Source organism: Carlito syrichta, unplaced genomic scaffold (assembly GCF_000164805.1).
Source record: "Carlito syrichta isolate Samal-C Ts95f unplaced genomic scaffold, Tarsius_syrichta-2.0.1 Scaffold287538, whole genome shotgun sequence".
In the NCBI taxonomy this organism is placed as follows: domain Eukaryota; kingdom Metazoa; phylum Chordata; class Mammalia; order Primates; family Tarsiidae; genus Carlito; species Carlito syrichta.
In genome coordinates, this window is record NW_007231634.1 from 3,104 (window position 1) to 17,808 (window position 14,705).

Below are 14,705 nucleotides of genomic sequence, written 5' to 3' on the forward strand. Positions count from 1 at the left end.
TTCTTTCACAGGGTGAGTAGAACTGTTTCTCCTTGGAACAACTAATTTTTAATCTCAGCTTGCTTTTTCCTTCTGGAATTAAAGCATTGTGTTTGTCCACAGACAGAGATATCCAGGAACTACCTCTCACCCCAAATCTAGTTGAGATACTGATACTAATGATTACACATATACATACACACACACACACACACACACACACACACACACACACACACACCAATCAGATACAAAATTTTAAGTATTCTATAATTCCACTTTCAGTGAAGAGCATAGTGACTCTCAAACAAATCCAAAAATAATGTGAAAGAGCAGGAAAAAAAATAATGGCCTGAGGTATTTGTGGTGGTTAGGGTGTGGGACTGGGATGAGGAATCCTACCTGCAGGCCAGAGACTGTGTGGCTTAGACTTCCTAAGTCTGCCAAAAGAGGGAGCCCTTGGGCTTCTTGATCAGTTTCTGCAGATATGGTTAGAAAAGGAAGTGGTGGAGGTGAGGCTTCAAAACTTCCAGTAATCAAACATCAAAAAATGGAGTCATACACTTTATGACATATATGAAGCCTATTTCCAAATTGCAACGTGTTTTGTCAAGTATCTGAATATAATAAACTCAATTTCTCTCATTTTTCTCTTCTGCAAGAAAGAACATTTCAAGTTTTCTCAGTTTCTTACTTATTGGGTTACTAAGTTCTCTGTGGTAATCATAAGGAAATATTCACACTAAGAGCTAATATGTATAATTTTTATATATATGGGGTCTTGCTATGCTGCCCTGCTTGACTGAAACTCCTGAGCACAAGCAATCCTCCCACTTTTATCCTCCCAATTAGCTAGGACTACAGAGGCCTAACACCATGCCTGGCATTCAAAAATTTCTTAATGGCATCTTTTTATTTGTATTCCTTCAGGTGAATTTTTAAAAGCTTAGAAAATGATGCAAATAGACTATTTGGAGGTATAGTAAACAAAAAACTGGACTAGATTAGAAAGTTTTGGTTGGGAAACACAATAAAATTTTTTATTTCAAAGATGTGGGGTACAATTCAGGGTCAGGTTCATGATGTAGGTACCCTTGTTGATGAGGTGCTCCCCTCCCTCCCCCCACCGGCAGTTGGAAACACAATCAATTTTAGGCATGCAAAGTTTATACATTCAGATAATTCCTATTCTTAAAAAAATGTTAAAAGTTAACCCTTTCCAATTCTATTTAGCAGTCGATTCAAGATTTATACGAAAATTGTGTACTAACTTCTCACTCCTATTGATATTAGCATCTCCCTGTGATCCTACTTTCCTTCTGGCCTGTGTTCCCTGCTGTGTAATCAGCTCTATCATTTTCCAAGATCATTTTGACTATGGTGATCAAAAATTTCAAATTTTGCTTAAGTATTTTTATGAAAATCTTGCAACTGTAGGCACTATCTGGGTACAGATAAGGTCCAAGTTCTCTAAGAATGGGTAATAATGTTCTACCTAATTTATTTCTCATGCTTAACTGACACCCACTGCTTTATTTAAAAATAGACAAGTAATACTTACCAAACTATTATTTTAACCCATGAGTGAGTTATGCAATCAATTTAATGTGTTTAAATTGAATTAAAACCTCAAATAAAGTAGAATAATCCATAAAGTATAATATCTGAGTGCTTCATTTATAGTTAAGTACTTTTTTTGAGAAATCGATTTTCTCATTTTTAATATCTGTAGATATGGGGATGTTGATGTGAAATATATTTCTTACTATAGTACATTATCAGAAAATGTTAGTAACCTATGTTGTACAACAATTTGCAACTAAAATTTGTATAGATTATAAGATCATGATATGTCCCACCTGGGAGGAACCATAGAGAACAAGTAATCTACCCTCTCATATTTTTGCACAGGGGTCTTGCTATGACCCATAGCTATTCAGCGTCCTTCCAAAGTAGTCTCACCAAGACAGTGAATGAGCTCAATGTATCATCTAGATTTCTTGATTCCATGTCAAGCTACCAGCCTGAATAAATCGCTTTGGTGTAAGCCAAGGGTATTAAGTTATTGAAGTACTACCTCAAGGTGGGTATCTCTAGGACTGGATAACTCAGGTAAATATGCACATTCCTAAGTGTGGAAAGGCCTAATTTTACAAAATAACAATACTCTAAGTGATTTGGGCCCTTCCCTAATCTTTCTTTCTTTTTAAAAAATTTGTTTTATTCATTTTCTTATGTATTTAAATTTTTTATTTTAAAGATGTGGAGCACAATTCAGGATTATGTATACAAGTGGTCAGCGTACAGTTAAATTTGTGCCTCCCGTTGGTCCCTACTCCTCCTAGTTTGAGATGAGACAGCCTTATTGACATTATGTGCCCCCCCAACCTCACTCCCCTGGCAGTTTCCAGCTACTGTCAATCCCTTTCTTATAGTATTATGCAAATGTTTAGGGTCTGCTTATGAGTGAGAACATGTGATACTCAGTTCTTTGTTTCTGTAATAAATCACTGAGTAACATAGACTCTAAGTCCGTCCAAGTTGCTGCAAAGTCCATAATTTTGTTCTTCCTTATGACTGCATGATATTCCATCATATATATATGTGTACCATGTTTTTTTATCCAGTGCAGTTTGTTGGGCAGCATGGCTGGTTCCATGTTTTTGCTATTGTAAATAGAGCTGCAATAACCATGAGTGTGCAGGTATCTTTTTGGTAGAGTGATCTAAGGTCCTCCAGGTATTCCCAGTATGGGGATTGCTGGGTCATTTGGATGGTCAATCTTTAGTTCTTTTAGAAATCACCACTCCGTTTTCTATAGAGGTTGAACTGGTTTGCATTCCTACCAACAATAGAAGTGTTCCCTTTTCTCTGCCTTCTCTCCTGCATCTGCTGGTTTTTGTTTGTTTGTTTGTTTTATTAATGATGGCCATTCTTACTGGAGTTAGGCAGTATCTCAGTGTGGTTTTGATTTGCATTTCTCTGATGATGAGTGAGGCTGAGCACTTTTTCATGTGTCTGTTGGCTATTCATATGTCTTCTTTTGAGAAGTATCTATTCATGTCCTTTGTCCATTTTTAAATTTGTACTGTTTCTTTGTTACAACAAAAGAGTATGAGCCTTCATAAATTTTTAGGGGATTCTCTGAGAAAAATGTGTAGGGTAACCTAGTATGAACACTGGGTTCTAGCTCTGATGTCTGATTAGTTTGGTGTCTTGGAGAGTTAGGGAATGACGAGAGTAGCTTTGAAATGACTTTGTGTCCTGTATACACTGTAACTCTGGCAACTTTATCCTTCCAGATCCAAGTATATTTCAGTGCAGGAAGCATGTCTTGTTCATCTGAATAAAATCAGCACATAGCAAGTGTCTGACACATAATGCCCTGTAAATATTTGCTGAGGATATTAGTGAAGGATTCTTCCTTTTTTCAGCTCTACAATGTGTTCCCCTTTTGATATTGTCTCCCAGGAAGTCACAATAATTTATTTAAAAACTTTGATGCCCTAGAAAATTTTATTTTGGATCAAGTAAAAAAAAAATCAAGAATCTTTAGACATCAATAACCCTCAGGACCTATTGACTGCTTCTTGATTAAAATGGAAAAGGAAAAAGTAAGCCTGATTTGCTACTTCATTTTTGTGGGTAATGTGATTCAGAGATTTGCTTTGATTTTCATAGAGGAACTGGGTTATTAACACAAAAACTCCTTTCTAAAGATGCATCCATTGCCTGTGCAATCTATTGTTTATGCAAACCATATTGAGTGTTTTACACACACAAACACACCCACATACATTTCATACTGATGATAATATATATCATTGAATACAAAATAAAATCTAACAAATGAGAAACAGAAATAGATAGGATACAGAAAGTCTTGCCTTTAGAAATCTTTCAGGAAATCTTCACAAATGAGGTAGTCTTGGAAGAAATTCTGGCTTTGGTTAGCGGGAAGGTTAAAAAAGGTCCTTAGAATGATAAGTGCAAAATTTTCAGAGTTGATCTTGGTTGTAATTGAGGAACCATAGTGGGTGCAATGACTAAGGGGGCTGGAAATAGCAATGTATTTTGAGGGTGGCTTGTCCTGGAGGCCTAAATGAGATATTTGAACATGATAAAATAGATAGTAAAGGCTAGAATTAAAAATGATTAGCAGTGATGACTTAATAAAATTATGTTTAAAGAAATTATAAAGGAACTGATTGACTCTAGTGGCTGAGAACGTGAGGAATAACAAAGGACTTGGAAGCTTGCAGCTCTGGTTATAGTTTAACGGTTTGGTGTAATCCTAACAATTCATCTAACTTTATTTTCAGCTACAGCACACTCTAATGTCTGGCTTAACTTTGCAGGTACTGATGTTATATTGAATAATTTACCGTTACCTGAAATTATTTTTATTTATCAGATAATCCTGACTTATCATTACTAGGAAAAACACATTAAACAGTCTAAATTTACCACTGCAACTTGGTCATTACCATAAGTGATATTTTTAGTGCAGGAACAAAGAAAACAAGCACCACCCTGAGATAGAACTTTTGCTCCTACTGACAAACCCTGAGATCACAGGTATGAGCATAGATGGGCAGGGTGAAACTCCAGCTAGAAATTGGCAGACAACACTGATAATCACCCCTCACTTTACTAGCCTAGAAAAGGTACAAGAATATTTCTCATCATTAGTACAACTATCCATAATGGATGGATTTAATTCAAATTAGATTGTAGTTTAACAGAATAAAATATTTAAACAATGACAGAGATTTGAAGGGCAGAAGTCATTGTTCTCCCTACTATGGTGCAATATTCTTGATTTGGGCGGAGACAGATGCATTAATAGAGTTTTATTAGGATATGAGAAGAACTAGCCTCTTTTATTCCATCAAAAGATCTTACTTGAAATGCTTTCCATGTCTGAGTAGATAATTCGAGTCAAAAATACTTCTACTCAAATGCATTTGCAATCTGGTGATTCACCCAACAAATTTGCTCCATCAAAAAGACGCCTTTGCTCAGAGATATTCAATTTTTTCCCTTTTTTTTAATTTTAAAAATGTGGGGTACAATTCAGGGTTAGATATACAAATGTTCATTATGCAGGGACCCTTGCTGATGAGGTGTGTCCCTTCCTCTCCTGGCCGTTTCCCTCAACTGCCAATAGCACCTCCCCTCCCCTGGCAATTTTCCACTACTGCGAATCCCTTTCTTATAGTATTCTATATCCAAATTTTTAAAAATTTCTAATATGCCCTTTTGGCTAAACACATTTTTTCCCTCAGTAACATGACTTCTCTTTTAGAGACAACTTTTCCAGTTTTCCGTCTCTTATTTTGACTGAGTCTTCATATAAAAAGATGTTTTCTTCATTACTATAATATATTACATGATTTGATATACTGAGACATATTTGTGTGATTATACCTTATGAAGCTTATCTCCATGACCTTAGCACCAATTTTTTCCCGGTTATTTAAGGCCCATTTGCCATCCCATTATAAAGACAAGACACTTCCAAATGGTGCCGTTTATAAGCATAGCCTCAGAATTTCTTTTCTATTACACATCGTGAGTAGTAGTGCTCCTGTATTTCTTTCACATGACACAAATTCTCTCAACCAAATAACTTCCCTAACACTTATAAGATCTACATTGATTATGACTTGAAATAGTTTACAACATTTTTCTCACATTCTTTAAATCTTGTGCACATGCAAAAGTCCTTCATGTTTCGTATTTCCCAGTCATTTTCATTTTTATTTTACATTTATAGTTCTTAAGTCCTGTACATATACATTACTCTTTTCTTCCTTCCACATTCATCTCTCATTTTGCCATTTTACTGAACATTTCAGTTTTAATAAACATTTCAATTTTTCATTTGTTTGTTTGTTTGTTTTGAGTCAGAGTTTCACTTGGTCACCCAAGATGGAATGCAGTGGCACACTCACAGCCACCACAGCCTCGACCTGCTGGACTCAGGCAATCCTTTCGCCTCAGCCTTCCAAGTAGCTGGAACCAAAGGTGCACACCATCACTCCCAGCTATCTATCTATCTATCTATCTATCTATCTAATTAATTAATTATTTTAGAGACGAGATCTTGCCAAGTTGCCCAGGCTGGTCTCAACCCTCTGACCTCGGGGAATCCTCTCGCCTCAACCTTCTGAAGTGCTGGGATTACAAGTGTGGGCCACCACACCTAGCCTTATAAGTAGTTCCTGCTCATTTAATATCACCACTGTCTTCTAGATGAAGCTCCAGCTTCTCAACAGGAGAAAGTGAAATTAAAACATGTTTGAAAAAACATTTTCTTCTTGATTGTTATCAAACCACAGAATTTTCACACTATCCATTACAAAGACATAAACTTCAGGTAGCTGATAAATACCATTTGACCAAAGTAGCAACATGGCATTGCTACATTGAAATGTGGGTTATTTATTTAACAGCAGGTGACTTCAGATTCTAATGTTATTAATCAGTAGCGGTATGACCTCAGACTCATAACTATCTCACCATATCTCTGGTCTCTTGTCTGCTTAAGGAGAATAATATGGTAATAACTACATATTCCTGGGTGTCCTAAGGAAATATAATTAATTATTTGTAAGTACACAAGGTAATAATCCAACATAGAGCATATTTTAGGAATTATAAAGTAATATAATGAATATTGTAGGATGTCTGCCAGATAATAAATTCTAAATATAAGTTGACTTTCTCCTTGTTTTTCTTTGCAGAATCAATGAAATTTCTTATTCTATTTTTCTAGTTATTAATCATTTACTGCACTGGGTAGTTCTCACACTCGTGGAACTCACAAATATAAAGTAAAAACTGACATATGCATGGTGATTAAAAAACTGGGATGTAATGAAGTCTTCAAGATCCCACATTCTTGTAAAAAAAAAAAAACCCAATACAAGTCTCCTTTCTCTCTGTCAGCCTTTGGGCCACTGATCCCTGTTCAAAAGATCAGGTAGCCCAGGAAGTTGATATTATCATCATCAACTATAATTGTTTGTATAATTTTCACCAATACTACATGTATTCTCAATCATACCCAAGAGTCCTGCTTTATAAACCAATTCAACTTGCTTCACCATATTCCACAATAACTTTCAACCTCCAACTCTCCTCAGACTTCCAACTCTCTATTACATTATTTACTCGGCAACCCGTCCTTCCCCTTGACAGAAAAATTCAGTTATTGGAGAGAAAATTCCTCAGTTCTCCTCCCTTAGATTCACACACTGTGTACATCTACACCCTTTAAATTCTCTTTCATGTTTGTTGTTATGATAAAAAGGCTCTCTTTTTATCTAATATTAAACCATTCTGTCTATGGAAAGGATCCTTTCCTTTTCACTTTAAAAAAAAATGTTTATTATAAAGATGTGGGGTACAATTCAGGGTTAGGTATATAAACATTGATCATGCAGCTACCCTTGTTGATGAGGTATGCCCCTCCCGCCCCTAGAAGTTTCCCTCAACTGCCAATCCCACGCCCCTTCCCCTGACAGTTTCCCGCTACTGCTAATTGCTTTCTTATAGCATTATAATTGTTCAAGGTTCACTTATGAGTGAGAACATATGGAATTTTGTTCTTTGTTTCTGTGATAAATCACTGAGTATAATCAACTCCAAATCCATCCAAGTTGCTGCAAAGTCCATATATTTGTTCTTCTTTATGACTACATAATATTCCATTGTGTATATGTACCTCTTGTTTTTAATCCAGTCCAGCCTCGATGGACAACACGGTTGATTCTGTGGTTTTGCTATTGTGAATAGAGCTGCAACAAACATACATGTGCAGGTATCTATTTTGTAAAATAATTTGAGTTCCTCCGAGTATATTCCCAATAGGGGAATTGCTGGGTCATATGGAATATCAATTTCTAGTTCTTTCAGAAATCATCACACTATCTTCCAAAGAGGTTGCACTAGTTTGCATTCTCACCAGCAGTGTAGTAGTGTTCCTTTTTCTCCACATCCTCACCAGCATCTGCTGTTGTTTGTTTTCTTTTTCACTTTTTCAAGAATACTTCTCAAATAATCATTTCATTGTGCTTCTTAAAATTCATTCTCTCTTCCTCCCAGGTCATTCTTATCAGCACTTTGAACAACCTCAATTCTCTCTCATTTTGCAATAATTGTACATATTTATGGGGTGCAACATGATGTTTTGATATATGTATAAATTGTGTAATAATCAAACCAGGGTAATTAGCAAATCCAGCACATTAAATATTTATTATTCTTTGTGATAAGAGCATACAAAGACTTCACTTCTAGTTACATTCAAATATGCATTATTGTTAACTCTAGTCAGTCTACTAAGCAATAAAACACTAAAACTTGTTGCCTTTATCTAACTGTAGATTTTATACTCCTTGGCCAACTTCTCACCATCCCTACCTTCTCCTATTCTCCTCAACCTTTGGAAACCACTACTCTTTTCTGTACTTCCATAGGGACACTTTTTAGATTTCACAGATGAGTGTGATTACTGCATTTTTGTCTCTCTGTGGCTGAATTAATTCACTTTAACATAATGTCCTCCAGGCTCATTAATGCTGCAGCATATTTCATTTATTTTTATGACTAAATGGTATTGCTCTGTGTATATATACCTCATTTTCTTCCCATTCACCTGTCAGTTGACATTTAGTTTAACTGTGTATGTTGGCTATTCTGAATAGTGTGACAGTAAACATAGGAGTGTAGCTATGCACATACTGAGATCATTTTCTTTGACTATATACCCAGTTTCAGGATTGCCAGATGATATGGTCATTCTCTTTTTAATTTTTAAAAGAACTTTCATACTATGTTCCATCATGCCTGGGATAATTTGCAATCTCACCAACAGTGTTTAAGGGATCTATTTCTCCACATCCTGACTAACATTTGTTATCTTTTAGTTTTTTCATACTAATCACTCTGGGTGCAATCAGAATGATCATTGTGGTTTTGAATCACATTTCCCTGATGACTGGTAGTGCTAATAATTTTTTCACATATCACTTGAATATTTTTTTAGAAATGTCTATGCTCATCTTTTGCTAATTTTAATTGAGTTTTTTGTTGTTGTTGAGATGTGTGAATTCCTTGTATGTTTGGAATATTAATCCCCTATCAGATGTGTCATTTGCAAATTTATTTTCTTATTCCATAGGTTGCATTTTTGCGCTGTTGATTCCTTCTTTTGCTGTGAAGAAGTTTCTTAGTATGATGCAATTTATTTCTCTATTTTTGCTTTATTATCCATGTATTTTGAGGTTTTATAAAAAAAACAAAACAAAAAACACCACTTGCAGAGACCAATGTCATTGCCAAGGTTTTCACCTTTTTTACTTTTATTTTCTCATAGTTTCAGGGGTTGCATAAAAAGTTTTTAAAATCCACTTTGAGTTAATTTCTGTATATGGTAGAAATAAGAATCTAATGTCATTCTCTTGCTTATGGATATCCAGCTTTCTTAGCATCATCAATTTTTTTTTTTTTTTGAGTTGGAGTCTCACTCTGTCACCCAGACTGGAGTGCAGTGGCTGCTCCCAGCCACCGTAGCCTGGGCTCCGGCGATTCTTTCGCCTCAGCCTTCCAAGTAGCTGGAACTACAGGCGCGCGCTACCATGCCCTGCTCATTTTGATTTATTGTGGAGATGAGGTCTCACTGCCCAGGCGGGTCTTGAACCTGCGGGCTCAGGCAATCCACTCACCTCAGCCTCCCAAAGGTGCGGGATTACAGGCTGAGCCACCAAGCCCAGCTAGCATCATTAATTGAAGAGACTATATTTTACCCATTGTATATACTTGGCAATAATGTGGAAAATTAGGTATCTTTTTGTAGAATGATTTGAGATCCTCAAGGTATATTCACAATAGGGGAATTGCTGGGTCATATGGAAGGGCAATTGCCAGTTCTTTCAGGAATCACCACACTGTCTTCAAAGATGTTGCACTAGTTTGCATTCCCACCAGCAGTGTAGAAGCATTCCTTTTTCTCCACATCCTCGCCAGCATCTCTTGTTGTTTGTTTTATTAATGATGGCCATTCTTACTGGGGTTAGGTTGGTATCTCAAGGTGGTTTTTATTTGCATTTCTCAGATGATGAGTTTGGCTGAACACCTTTTCATGTGTCTGTTGGCTGCCTGTATATCTTCTTTTGAGAAGTGCCTATTGATGTCTTTTGCTCACTTTTTAATGGGGCTGTTTGTTTTTTCCTCTCAGCACATTTGAGTTCCTTGTAGACCCTAGATGTTAGGCCTTTGTCAGATATACAGTTGGTAAATAGCTTTTCCTATTCTGTGGGCTGTCTCCCTGCTCTCTTGATGATTTCTTTTGTTTTGCAGAAGCTCATCAGTTTGAAGAGGTCCCACTTGTCCATCTTATTTCTTAAGGTATGGTCATTTAGGGTTCTGAATAGGAACTGGTTGCCAGTTCCAATTTCCGTAAGTTGTCTCCTGCATTTTCTAAGATTCTTATAATTTGAGGTTTTACATATAGGTCTTTGATCCATTTAGAGTTAATTTTTGAGTATGGTACTCTCTTCTTTGTTTCTGTGATAGATCACTGAGTATGATCGACTCGAAATCCATCCAAGTTGCTGCGAAGTTCATATGTTTGTCCTTCTTGATGGCTGCATAATATTAACTCAGTAGGGGTCCTGTTTTAATCATGTGTGTGTGATCAGCCAGTTTTCCCAGCACCATTTGCTGAATAGGTTCTCCTCTCCCCAGTGGTTGTTGTTGGAGGCTTTGTCAAAGATGAGTTCATTGAGAAATTGAGGTTTTGTTTCCAGAATCACAAAAAATTATGATGAATGAAAAAAGATTATCCAAAAGATGAGGTAATGTATAATTTCATTTATATAGCATTCTTAGTATGACAAAATTATTAAAGTGGAAAAAGATTAGGGGTTAAGAATAGGGTGAATTGTGCAGATAGAGGAATGTGAGTATGGCTAAAAGAGGCTGCATGAGAAATCTTCGGGGTGATGGAATGGAATTGTTTTTGCATTATCCCTGTGTCAATTTCAATATTCCAGTTGTGATATTGTGCTATAGTTTTGCAAGATGTTACTATTGGTAGAAACTGGATAAAGTGCACAAGAGGTTTCTTTGTGTTAGTTCTGATACCTGCTATATGTATATATGATTATCTCAAAATACAATTTTAGATTTAAAAAGTAAAAAAATATGGATTCTTCATAACTGAACTAGGTATGCAAGTAATCTAATAGAAATTTTAATCTTGTAGGGCTATGAAGTTACTTTTCCTTATGCTTTTACTTAAATATAGATTCTCTCTGAATAATATATGCATGCTAAACACAGCATTGGCTGCTAATTTGCCAGATTTATTCCCACTTTTGCAATTCTACATCAATCTACTTTGAATTAATGAAGTTACTTTCTTTCTTTCTTTCTTTTTTTGAGTTAGAGTCTCACTCTGTCACCCAGACAGGAGTGCAGTGGCTGCTCCTGGCCACTGCAGCCTCGACCTGCTGGGCTTCGGTGATCCTTCTGCCTCAGCCTTCCAAGTAGCTGGAACGCACTACCACGCCCTACCACGCCCAACTAATTTTTTGGATTGATTGTAGAGATGAGGTCTCACCAGGTTGCCCAGGTGGGTCTCAAACCCACGGGCTTAGGTAATCCACTCACCTCAAACTCCCAAGGCATGGGGTTACAGGCTGAGCCACTGAGCCCAGCTAGTGAAGTCACTCTCACTCAACAAGAAGAGGCCGTTGTGACAATTAAGAAAATAAGAGACAGCAGAGCATGAATTGTGGTCTTATGGTTGATGGTTGCAAATTTAGATGTAGATGGGAAGAGTGTGGTACAGGCACTAGCAGCCGTGTTTTCAGGTTGATGCCCTGGTAAGTGAGAAGCACAGTCTGTGATCCTGAGATATGACTTCATCTTGATGATAGTTGTGTCATTTTTTACAATTTACTTTTAACATGTACTTATGCCTGTCCTGTACATACTGTGATGGTTAACTTTATGTCTACTTGACTGAGCTAAGAATTGCCGAGATTACTGGTAAAAGATTATTACTAGATGTCTCTGTGAGGCTATCTCTGAAAGAGATTACTATTCAAATTGGTAGACTGAATAAAGAGGATCCACCCTCACCAATGTGGACTGGATATCATCCACTGAGTGCCTGAGCTGGGGCAACACCTTTTATGACATTAGAACTTTTGGTTCTCAGGTCTTTGGACTCAGTTGAAATTAGGTTACTGGCATCCTGGTTCTCTAGTTTGCAGATGGCATACTGTGGGACTTAGCCTCCATGGGTATGTGAGACTCTTCCCATAACAAACCTCTTCATGTATATAATATATATATTCATTTATATATGCATATATATAAAATCTGATTGTTTCTGTTCTCTGTAGAGCTCTAATACATCTCCTCAGCAATTAGACTCTGAGGCCAGTGCACCTTGAAAAGTAGATCTGAACTCTCATATTCTCATATACTTTTATTAAGGCTTTTCGTGGTCAACAAGAGTAAAGAAAAGAGATTATACTTGAATTCCTAGTCCAGGATCTTTTTGAATTCAGACTGAGTGTTATAAGAAAAGCATGCTGTACCCTAACCCTATATTCTTCATGGCACTGGACAGAGATTTGCTCAACATCATGCATTTCATAAAATTTCAGACATTCCATGTTTTTGCATAAGAGAATTAAAATTTTAAAGTGAGTGTTTCCTACTTAACACCATGTTTAACTTTTCTTCACTTAGGTAATTTAAAATATATTTGAGAAAATAAATACATTTCAACTAGTACTATGGGATGATATGCAGTTTTTTTATTCTTTGGAACATTGTTTTATTGCCCCAAAACAAGGAAATAAGGAATTTCACTGGAAGATTTCTAAGATCTATTATAGCTTATATTTACTTCTGTAGAGTGTGAAAAGATCAGCTTCCTCTCTAATGGAAGCTGCACCTTCACAGAGGCTCATAGCAGAGCAAAGACACAAGTTTAAAGGCAAAATGATTATCCTTCCTGAAGATGAGAGAGAGAATGAGACAGAGAGACAGAGAGACAGAGAGAGAGAGAGAGAGAAGAGGAAGAGGGAGAGACAATAATAATATAATTTTAAAATCTGCTATTCTTTCAGACTAGAAGTGTCCTAAGGTAGTGTTTGCAATTGGACAGTTAACCACTGCATTTCTTTGGAATAAACATTTTAAAAATCCTGCTTTCCCCCAATACTAAAGATTACAAAGGGACAAACTTTTCTGAACTTTCATTTCTATTTATCCATTGGAAAATTCTTGACACAGTATCTGTTTAATTTTAAATGATTTGTTTAAGGCCAAACTGAGAGTGCAAGATAAGTAAAATTACTTAATAAATAAATATTTGTGGACTTAGTTGAATTGAAATTCATCCCAATGCAGAATTTACAAGTTTTGCAACCAGAGTTGGCATGTTTACCTTACCTTAACAGTGGAAATTTGGATAAATCTCTTCAATTTTCATTTTCCCTTTTCTCATCTGTAAAATGAATGGAAAAAACAAATCTACCTCTCACATGGGTTGACTGTGAGATTTAAATACTAAAATATTCTTTAAAAAAGCCACAAGATCCACAGTACTCTATATATTTAAGAATTATTATATATGAATAAAGGGAAGAAATTGATTTTATTTTTCAAAATCACTACGATGTTCCTGGAGGTGAGACAGAGTAGGCGACTAGGGAGAAGAAAAAAAGGGACTGGGGGAAAAGAAAGGGACTGGACTACTGTTCAGGATAAGCAGAAGCCATTTATTGAAGGTTTACAGTGGGCTTTTACCCCCAATTCTGCAAAGTCATTCTCACACGTCTTTCACATGAACACAATGTCAGGTGCATGAGGGGCGTCCCCCACCCACCAGATGTTCCTTCAGGCATGAGGAAGAACAAACCCAAAATTGTCTTTCTGCTCCTCATGCTTGGTTAATGTTCCTCAAAGGCAATGAAACAATACCTTCCTAAAGCACAATATTTCTATAATAGATAACCTAAAAAACCCATTACAAGCGCTAACCTTAATCTATGACTAACCTATCCTATAAACCTTTTTCATTCTACGCTAATTTATACTAATACCAAGCTAAACAATCCTATTGAAACTTAAATGATCACTCTTACAACCTGAGGGGGCCTATCCCAGAATGTATGGAATGTGGCCCACTCCAAAGTTCGGGGTGGACCTAACCTGAAGTAGGCTGACCGCATTCTTTTAACAAAATGGCTACCTAAAAACTTATCTTTATAACCTATTTTCTAAAACTTATATTGCTATAATCTTAAGATCACATATAAAAAGCCTGTGGCCAACACTAAGGCTCCTCGATATGACCCAAGTTTGAACTGTAAGTATGAAAACCAAAACCGCAGTCTGTGGGAAAATGGGAACAATGAGCTTCTGAAGTTAGTTTGTGTTTGTACTGGTCTCAGAGTTATATGCTTGAGCTTGCAAGAGTTTTTCTGACTGTAGTGCTAGGCAGAAAAGGGAGAGGAAATGGGGTCAACAGCTCCGAATGCATCCTAGTGGTCTCGGGTCAATGGCCCTTCCTGATCCCTAATGCTCAGTGGGTCCCCATGGCCAGCTCCCAACAGATCATCAAGACAAAAAATCAACTAGAAGATCTGGTACCTCAACATGACACTTGACCAAATGAACTTAATTGATACCTA